The following is a 10749-nucleotide window of genomic DNA, read 5'->3' as shown; positions in this document are numbered from 1 at the left end:
GTGTTTAACGTTTGTTTATATGTCTTACTGGCACGGTTCAATTCACACTTATATTGATCGTTTTTATGAATGAAATACTTTCTCCGCGCAGCTCAGATAGTACAAAAAGGAAAACAACCTATATATAAAATTATAAATTTGACATTTTCATTTACAATTTTTGAACAACTAGAATCGGCGATATTTGAAAACTAATAAAACTTTGTATACAAGGAAATTATGTTTACTATTTTATTTTAGCAAAGTATGAGCCTTGTTTTGCAAAAACCATAAACATGATAAACTTTTAGCTGAATTGAACATATTAATCTTTATTAAGAGACCTTGTAAAAAAGATCAATGATTCTGGTGGCCGGAAAAGGGTAATTTAAAGCTGTCTTGTTTTAGTTTCTTATATTTCACTTTTCCAGAATAGGCAAGTAGCCGCAGTGCTAAGAGACCGTGAATCAGATAACCAGATATATATATACTACAGAAACTTCACAGGTAAATCAGCGTTAATAAGACCGTGTAATTCATAGTTTAATATGTAAAGCGGTTTATCAGAAAACTGGCAACCTAGCTAATAAGCTAGTTCTATTGAGTAAAACATCATAATAAATTTGTCTTTCTAATGAACGTCAACAGGTATTGCTTTAAATCAGATCCATAGTATAATTTGTTGTTTTGGGTTTAACGTCGCACCGACACATTTTATGTCATATGGCGACTTTCCAGCTTTGATGGTGGAGGAAGACCCCAGGTGCCCCTCCGTGCATCACGAGCGGGCACCTGGGCAGAACCACCGACCTTCCGTAAGCCAGCTGGATGGCTTCCTCACGTGAAGAATTCAACGCCCCATAGTATAATATCGAATGATTTTTTTTTAGCTCACATGTCACAAAGTGACAGTGTGAGCTTTTGTGATCATGCAGCGTCCGTCGTCCGTCCGTCCGTCCGTGCGTCCGTGCGTAAACTTTTGCTTGTGACCTCTCTAGAGGTCACATTTTTCATGGGATCTTTATGAAAGTTGGTCAGAATGTTCATCTTGATGATATCTAGGTCAAGTTCGAAACTGGGTCACGTGTGGTCAAAAACTAGGTCAGTAGGTCTAAAAATAGAAAAACCTTGTGACCTCTCTAGAGGCCATATATTTCACAAGATCTTCATGAAAATTGGTCAGAATGTTCACCTTGATGATATCTAGGTCAAGTTCGAAACTGGGTCACGTGCCTTAAAAAACTAGGTCAGTAGGTCAAATAATAGAAAAACCTTGTGACCTCTCTAGAGGCCATATTTTTCATGGGATCTGTATGAAAGTTGGTCTGAATGTTTATCTTGATGATATCTAGGTCAAGTTCGAAACTGGGTCAGGTGCCATCAAAAACTAGGTCAGTAGGTCAAATAATAGAAAAACCTTGTGACCTCTCTAGAGGCCATATTTTTCATGGGATCTGTATGAAAGTTGGTCTGAATGTTCATCTTGATGATATCTAGGTCAAGTTCGAAACTGGGTCAGCTGCGGTCAAAAACTAGGTCAATAGGTCTAAAAATAGAAAAACCTTGTGACCTCTCTAGAGGTCATACTTTTGAATGGATCTTCATGAAAATTGGTCAGAATGTTCACCTTGATGATGTCTAGGTCAGGTTCGAAACTGGGTCACGTGCCATCAATAACTGGGTCAGTAGGTCAAATAATAAAAAAACCTTGTGACCTCTCTAGAGGCCATATTTTTCATGGGATCTGTATGAAGGTTGGTCTGAATGTTCATCTTGATGATTTCTAGGCCAAGTTCGAAACTGGGTCAACTGTGGTTTAAAAACTAGGTCAGTAGGTCTAAAAATAGAAAAACCTTGTGACCTCTCTAGAGGCCATATTTTCACAAGATCTTCATGAAAATTGGTCAGAATGTTCACCTGATGATACCCTAGGTCAATTTTCGAAACTGGGTCATGTGCCTTCAAAAACTAGGTCAGTAGGTCAAATAATAGAAAAACCTTGTGACCCCTCTATAGGCCATATTTTTCATGGGATCTGTATGAAATTTGGTCTGAATGTTCATCTTGATGATATCTAGGTCAAGTTCGAAACTGGGTCAGCTGCGGTCAAAAAACTAGGTCATTAGGTCTAAAAATAAAAAAAACCGTGTGACCTCTCTAGAGGCCATACTTTTGAATGGATGTTCATGAAAATTGGTCAGAATGTTCACCTTGATGATATCTAGATCAAGTTTGAAACTGGTCACGTGCCATCAATAACTAGGTCAGTAGGTCAAATAATGAAAAAACCCTGTGACCTCTCTAGAGGCCATATTTTTCATGGGATCTGTATGAAAGTTGGTCTGAATGTTCATCTTCACGATATCTAGATCAGGTTCAAAACTGGGTCACATGAGCTCAAAAACTAGGTCACTATGTCAAATAATAGAAAAAAAAACGACGTCATACTCAGTTCAAAACTGGGTCATGTTGGGACAGGTGAGCGATTCAGGACCATCATGGTCCTCTTGTTTTTTTTTTTTTTTTGAATTTTGACAATTCATAACTTTATCATGACACCACAGTACATTAGGGCTTCTAACTGACCAATCAGAGAGCTGCATTTTCGAGTACCTGCCAGTTTCCACTTGAGTATAACGAAGTATATTTACAAGGAACATATAGTGACTTTAGAAATAAATATCACACTATTTTAGAAATCAAAATTAATTAAGATGTTTCACTGTACATGCCCCAGATGATGCTACAAACAAACAAAACTTTGAAGTTTCATTGAAATATTATATCGATTTAATACCCTTATTTTAGTTAAAAGTTTAGATTTTACACAGGATGTTTATGATAAAGTCCGAGTAAAATGTAATCATTAGCCAAGTGAAATGAGTATCATTCCGGAATGTTTTGGACATGTTAAAATTATGAATATTTTATTTTTTAACAGGGCAGAGTTTTAGAGAAGGCAGTGGTTGTTGATGAAACATTACTAGGACGTCACTGTGTTGTTGAGTACGATGGTCTACCCTATCCTGGTGTTGTCTTAAATGTTGACGAAGATGAAATTGAAGTCAAAACGATGCACAAAATCGGAATAAACAGGTATTTTTGGCCTATGATGGAAGACAGACTGTGGTACTGTAAAGATAAGATCATAACACTTTTACAGACAGCACCTCTGTGACAAAAAGGCATCACCAAATAGGCCCAGCTGTTTGGAAAGTTATTGCAGAACAGTTGGATCTGTAGAGTGTTATATGTAACTTTAGGGGTAGGACCTTCGAAAGAAAAACAGTGTCAACAAACATGTTCTTTTACAGTTTAAATGTTGTTTTGTTTTCTTTAATTGGCCGTCATTGCATAATCAATGATGAATTTCTGACGTTTTGCTACATTGTGGGGTAAAGCATACCTTATGTGTTCATTTTACTTTGTTCAAGTTCAGTGTTTCTCAAAAGAAAATTACAATTACAGTTTCTCTAGGGTGCATTTGTATTTGCAGAGATACTTTTTAGGTTAATTATTCTGGTAAGCTAAAACATTTCTTCTATTAATTTTCATTCTTACAATATGACAGAGTACATGTCGGAAATATTTTGTGATTTTATTCTTTTCGTTACATATACAAATTAGCGGAATAAGAAAAAAAATAATGTCATTTTTTTTTCAAAATAGTTTGCAAGAACACAGCACGTTATATGGTTTATACCGACAATTTTCTGATAAACTTCAAAAACAAGGTCAGAATTTTGACGTTTTTCAACTTAACGGAAGTGACACTGGTAACGTACACGTTTTCAAAAGCTGATGGAAATAAAATTATTCTTTGAGAATGATAAGAACGATTGCAGTATAAGATTTATTTAGAAAATATTATTGAAGTTACAAATAAAGTTAGGCACAAGTCTGAGTTTGTTGTTTTATTCACCAGTGGCATTACTAATATGTACATAAAAAAAGAGGACCATGATGGTCCTGAATCGCTCACCTGTCCCCACATGACCCAGTTCTGAACTGAGTATGACGTCATTTTTTCTATTATTTGACATAGTGACCTAGTTTTTGAGTTCATGTGACCCAGTTTTGAACCTGGCCTAGATATAATCAAGATAAAAATTCTCACCAATTTTCATGAAGATCCATTGAAAAATATGGCCCCTAGAGCGGTCACAAGTTTTTTTTTTATTATTTCATCTACTGACGTGTTATTGACGGCACGTGACCTAGTTTTAAATTTTATCTAGATATCATCAAGTTGAACATTCTGACCAATTTTCATGAAGATCCATTCAAAAGTATGGCCTCTGGAGAGGTCACATAATTTTTCTATTTTTAGACTTACTGACCTAGTTTTTGATTGCAGTTGACCCAGTTTCGAATTTGACCTAGATATCATCAAGATAAACATTCAGACAAACTTTCATACAAATCCCTTGAAAAATATGGCCTCTAGAGAGGTCACAAGGTTTTTTTTTATTATTTGACCTACTGACCTAGTTATTGATTGCACGTAACCCAGTTTCAAACTTGACCTAGATATCATCAAGTTAAACATTCTGACCAAATTACATGAAGATCCATTCAAAAGTATGGCCTCTAGAGAGGTCACAAGGTTTTTCTATTTTTAGACCTACTGACCTAGTTTTTGACTGCAGTTGACCCAGTTTCAAATCTAACTTAGATATCATCAAGATGAACATTCACTCTAACTTTTATACAGATCCCATGAAAAACCTGGCCTCTAGAGAGGTCACAAGTTTTTTTTATTATTTGACCTACTGACCTAGTTATTGATGCCACGTAAACCAATTTTGAACTTGACCTACATATTATCAAGATGAACATTCTGACCAATTTTCATGAAGATCCATTGAAAGATATGGCCTATAGGGAGGTCACAGCGTTTTTTCCATTTTTAGACCTACTGACCTAGTTTTTGACCGCACCTGACCTGGTTTCAAACTTTTCCTAGATATCATCAAGATAAACATTCAAACCAACTTATTCATACTAGAGTCCCATGATAAAACCTATTTAGGCCTCTAATGATGGGTTCACAAGTCGACTTTTTAATTGAAATTGCTCAGAGAGTCACAAGTCTAATCACTACTAGTTTTTTATCGCACGTGACACAGTTTCGAACCTGACCTAGATATTATCAAGATGAACAATCTGCTCAATTTTCATGAAGATCCATTGAAAAATATGACCTCTAGAGAGGTCACAAGGTTTTTCTATTTTTAGACCTACTGACCTAGTTTTTGACCGCACGTGATTCAGTTTCGAATTTGACCTAGATATCATCAAGATAAACCTTCAGACTAACTTTCATACAAATCCCATGAAAAAATATGGCCTCTAGAGAGGTCATAACGTTTTTCTATTATTTGACCTAATAACCTAGTTTTCAAAGGCACGTGACCCAGTTTCGAACTTGACCTAGATATCATCAAGGTGAACATTCTGACAAATTTTCATGAAGATCTTTTGAAAAATATGGCAACCAGAGAGGTCACAAGGTTTTTCTTTTTAGACCTACTGACCTAGTTTTTGAACGCACGTGACACAGTTTCGAATTTGACCTAGATATCATCAAGATGATCATTCTGCCCTTTTTTCATGAAGATCCATTGAAAAATATGACCTCTAGAGAGGTCACAAGGTTTTTCTATTTATAGACCTACTGACTTAGTTTTTGACCGCACATGACCCAGTTTCAAACTTGATCTAGATATCATCAAGGTTAACATTCAGACCAACTTTCATACAGATCCCATGAAAAATATGGCCTCTAGAGAGGTCACAAGGTTTTTCTATTATTTGAACTCCTGACCTAGTTTTTGAGGCACGTGACCCAGTTTCAAACTTGACCTAGAAATCATCAAGGTAAACATTCTGACCAATTTTCATGAAGATCTTTTGTAAAATATGGCCTCTAGGGAGGTCACAAGGTTTTTCTATTTTTAGACCTACTGACCTAGTTTTTGACCGCACGTGACCCAGTTTCGAACTTGACCTAGATATTATCAAGATGAACATTCTGACCAATTTTCATAAAGACCCCGTGAAAAATGTGACCTCTAGAGTGGTCACAAGCGAAAGTTTACGGACGGACGACGGACGCTGAGCGATCACAAAAGCTCACCTTGTCACTTTGTGACAGGTAAGTTGAAAATAATATCACTGACATACCTTCTGTTGCCTTTACGTATGTTAGGGTTTCACCTGGCGGGGATTACTTTTATTTACACTGTCTTGTGACTTTGGAACATGGTGGCGGTAAGAGTGAGGTTAGGTGCACCATAAACCGGTTTAAACTCCTTAGTGGTGGTTTCGCCACTGACCGTTCCAAGGCGGTGCCCCACTGTGTTCCTGTATTTGTTTGTTTTGTCCTTTTGTGTTCTATTTTTTGTGTGTTGTGTGCGAGAGTTGTTCGTGTGTGTCTTTGGGGAGGCTGCGTTTTTTGAACGTTGCTTTCCCTGTTGGATATTCTTCCTTGTTTTTTTACATAGACTACCTTGTTCCATCAGTTGCGGACAGCCAGAAGGGGCATCAATTGAAGAGGACACGAAACCTAAATCAATCCAACACACAGCCAGGAGCCTCACGGAAAATCAGCAGCAGCCACAGCCAGGGACTTCACAAAGTGCGCGTGAAGGAAATCAGAGTAAGGAGCTTGCGTGGGACCCTAAGTACTCAAATGACCATTTGGAAGAGAAACAAAAGGAGGATCTTGATATCTACCCAATATGGAAGGCTAAACAGGACGGGTTGCGAAAAACAAGTCAGGAAATGCTAACGTGGAGGCCTGCTACAAGACATTACTGGATTCTCTGGGACAATTTGGTACTTAAGGATGGTGTTTTATCAAAAAGGTTTATCACGAGTGACCAAACTGGAGAATTTAGTCAACTTTTGGTACCATCTCAGATGAAACAGCAAATTCTACATCAGATGCATGATAGGTAACTCTTGAACGGTTAAGGCAACACTGTTACTGGTATGGTTTGAAAGAAGATGTTACATTTTATGTTAGGCAATGTGAAATCTCTGGAACTGATAAACGACCCATGAAAACTCCAAAAGCACCATTAGGAAACTTAAGTTCTGGAGCCCCATGGAACATTCTCGCAACAGACTACATGGACCCTTTTCCAGAAACACCAAGAGGTAATAAATATATACTGAAACTGACAGGTCATTTTTCAAAATTTGTGGAGGTCTTAGCAGTTTCAGATCAGACTGCTGAAACATGTGGATCAAAAATACTTAATGAGTTCATTTCGAGCTAGGGTTGCCCATTAAGCATACACAGTGACCAAGGGCGCACTTATGAAGGCCGCATTTTTCAGGAACTCTGTAAGATACTGGATGTTAGAAAAACCACAACAAGCCCAAGGAATCCAAGATATAATAGAATTTCTGAAAGAATCAATCGCACAATCCTTAAGATGATCAGGGCTTATCTTTGTGGTGAACAACGTGATTGGGATTTGAACTTAGGATGCCTTGCCGGGGCATATAGAGCGACTCCGCATGCAACAACTAAGCTAACACCAAATCTATTAACCTTTGGACGAGAAGTTTGACTCCCGGCAGAAATGACTTTTGATAGCCTTACGGAAGAGGGGGAGGACTCTGTGATAAGCAGTGTTTAAAACCTACCAGGACTGAACTGTTTTGATATCTGTCTTCTGGCCTGTTTCGTCGGGCCCTTAAGGGTGTTTCTCTTGTTGCTCTGTCTTTTGAAAATGCATTGAGTACATACGTTTTTGGTTCTAAAGGTTTGCTTTTTATATTTTTATACACGAGCATTTTTGTGTTTTACATGCCATGCCTTTTTGTTTCCATTACATGTGTTAGAGATTCACCTGGAGGGGATTACTTTTATTTACACTGTCCCGTGTCTTTGGAACATGGTGGGGGTAAGAGTGAGGTTGGGTGCGACCCATAAACCGGTTTAAGCTCCCCAGTGGTGTTTTTGCCACTGACCGTTCCAAGGCGGTGCCCCACTGTGTTCCTACGTTTGCTCGTTTTGTCTTCTTGTGTAGGCTTTGTATGTGTGTGCGTGTATGTGTGTGTGTTCCTTTGTTTGTTCGTTTTTGCCTCGTGTGTTGGCTTTATGTGTGTGTTTGTGGTGTGCACGTCTGCGTGCTGTAAGTTTCGGTCTGGGGAGGCTGCGATTTTGGTACGTGTTTGATATTTGTCTTTGTTTTTTTACGACCCGGGCTGTAGAAGCGGTATCTTCATACATTGAATATGTAGAAAACCTAAATGACAAAATGCAGCATGCTCACGCAGCGGCTCGTAAACATATTGGAGTAGCAGCAAAGAGAAACAAGGACTTGTGTGATACTAAAATGGTACACCATAATTACAGGGAGGGAGACATTGTATGGTGTCTGGCCGAATCCCGGAGTTTCATCAATATTAGAGAGACTTTATGAGGGACCTTTTGTTATAAAGAGGAAAATATCTGAAGTAAATTTCTTACTCCAGTTAAATGCAGAGGGAAAGGAGCGTCATTGGCATCACAACAAACTGAAGAGATATGAAGGGAATGAACCCCCTAAATGGGAAGCAAAAGTCAGTTTGAAATTACAAAGGTCAAGAAATTAAGGCAGTAGTATAATTGTCACAAGTATTATTTCAATGCCGGACACAGATCTGTGATATGTTGTATGTGTATATTTTTGTTAAATTATTATATTTTTCTAGGGCTGCTGCTGGGACATGTTTTTTTTTTTTAAATTTGTTTTTGCATTGCAGAAATCACAAACTGAAGTCTTAGATCTAAGTTTGCAAAGAAAACACAAAAGGAATTAGCTTGGAAGCTTAAAACTCGAAATTCAAGGAAGCTGTATTGCGGACTTGATTGCTATTTATATGATATGAATTGTTTGTTTTGAAATATCGTTACCTGTGCATGTACTTGTTGCTGGATTTGAATATAATCAATAAAACAGAGTGAATGAGGATATTATTTTGGATTACTCCTCCCTCCCCATGGAATTTATTAAAGAAGTCTGTTAGTGCAATAATATTTATATTTGGTGGGTGGATTTTATGTCTGGAAAAGCTGTGGAACCATGAGCAAAGGAAGTTTTTTTTATATTTTTCAGGCAAGCAATGAATCTTAGAACAGTGGTAGAGAGTGAGAAGGATAAGAAGGCGAAACATTATGGGAGAGCGTATCAGTGCCTCAGATGTCTGCACCGGAAAACAAGGAGGTGATTGATGTAAAGCGTAGGATAGAGGCGCACATCACCAAGTACCACATAAGGCTGAATGAGTGTGCTCATTACTGCAGGCTATGTTTCTTTCGGTGTTGGGATAGGAAAATCTTGGAGAACCACGTTACAGCTTATGCAAGGCATACAAAGGTGGCGCGGGAGCAGATCGTGGAGGGCAGAGACGACCAGTTCCTCGTATCCAATGACAAAGCACTATCAGTTTATCAATCAAATTGAGTCTGCAATTTTCACTGTTTGTATTGTTCTCGGTGCTTCCGAGGGATGTCCTTTCAAGATTATATTAGTGCCACGGATTACGTGATTCTATCCAAGGAAAGGTCCTTGGAGTATTTTAAGAAGGACAGTAGCCAGTCGGCGAAGCAGCAGCAGGAGAGGGAGGAGACGTTAACGCCGCTGTCACATGCCATTGATAGCCTTCTGGATATAGAAACTCCAATATTAGGATCGGAGGTATTTGCTATGCTGGACACTGTACCTGAACTGGCTGTTCAGGAGGAGCAGGAGGAGCCGTTAAATCTGACAGTAACTATCCATAGGGGAGAACAGGAGGAGGATATAATGGGGCAGTTGTAACCGACGGAGAAGAGGGTGACTGATGAGGAAGATGTGCAGCTGTCCCCGAAGCAGCCAAGATTGGAACCTTCACCAGATAGGGATGTGAGAGTTGTGTTAAAGGTTGTGGCACCGCGGAAGGATCCATCATCTTCAGCCTCCAGTTCAAGCTCGTGTTCGAGCCTAGCTCGTGTTCGAGCGACTCGTCAATAACAGCAGGGAAATGAGAGGAGATCGGGATGAAGATGATGGGCAAGCTGGCGGAGGCGGTGGAACAGAATAGTAGGGCGATACGGTGTATGTGGCGGACATTAAAAGAACTGACAAAGGCTGTAGAGGTGATTGCGAGGAGTGGGAAGGCAGTACAGGAAATAATGGAGGAGCAGGCTAGGGAGAGGGAGAGGCAGACTGAAGAGCTGAGGAGAAGAGAGGCAGAAGTGGCAGACAGGAGTGAGAACAAGGAGAATAGGGAGTCAGATAGGGCGGGGGTATATCACGGGGGCGGAAGGAAGGGAGAAAGCAGGATTACGTCGGGTACAGGCAGAGAGGGTCGGGAGAGAAGGAAGTTTGGTACGGACGGCAGGGGTTATAGCCACAGAAGATTTTAGATAGATTATTTGTAAAACTGGTTGTATTGTTTTAAGGCATTTGTAATTTTTTCATGAATTCTTGTTATAACTGTTTTTGCAAAGCTTGACCAAATGATAGGATTTTTTTTGTGTAAATAGATTGCCATTCCAGACTTATCAGGAGATCAATATATTGTTGTTGTTTTTTTTTTCTTTGCTTGGAATCATATCAGTATTTTTTTTACTTTTACTTATTCTAGTCTTTTTTGGTGCTTAAATTTGTGATTTATTTAGATTAAACATTGCATTTAATCACTAAATACTTAGTATAACTTAAATGTTAAGCTCATAGTAATATTTAAAAAAAAATCTGGAAAGTAGATCCCTCGGAAGCACCGAAA

Source organism: Mercenaria mercenaria, chromosome 10 (assembly GCF_021730395.1).
Source record: "Mercenaria mercenaria strain notata chromosome 10, MADL_Memer_1, whole genome shotgun sequence".
NCBI lineage: Eukaryota > Metazoa > Mollusca > Bivalvia > Venerida > Veneridae > Mercenaria > Mercenaria mercenaria.
This window is presented reverse-complemented; position numbering follows the sequence as displayed.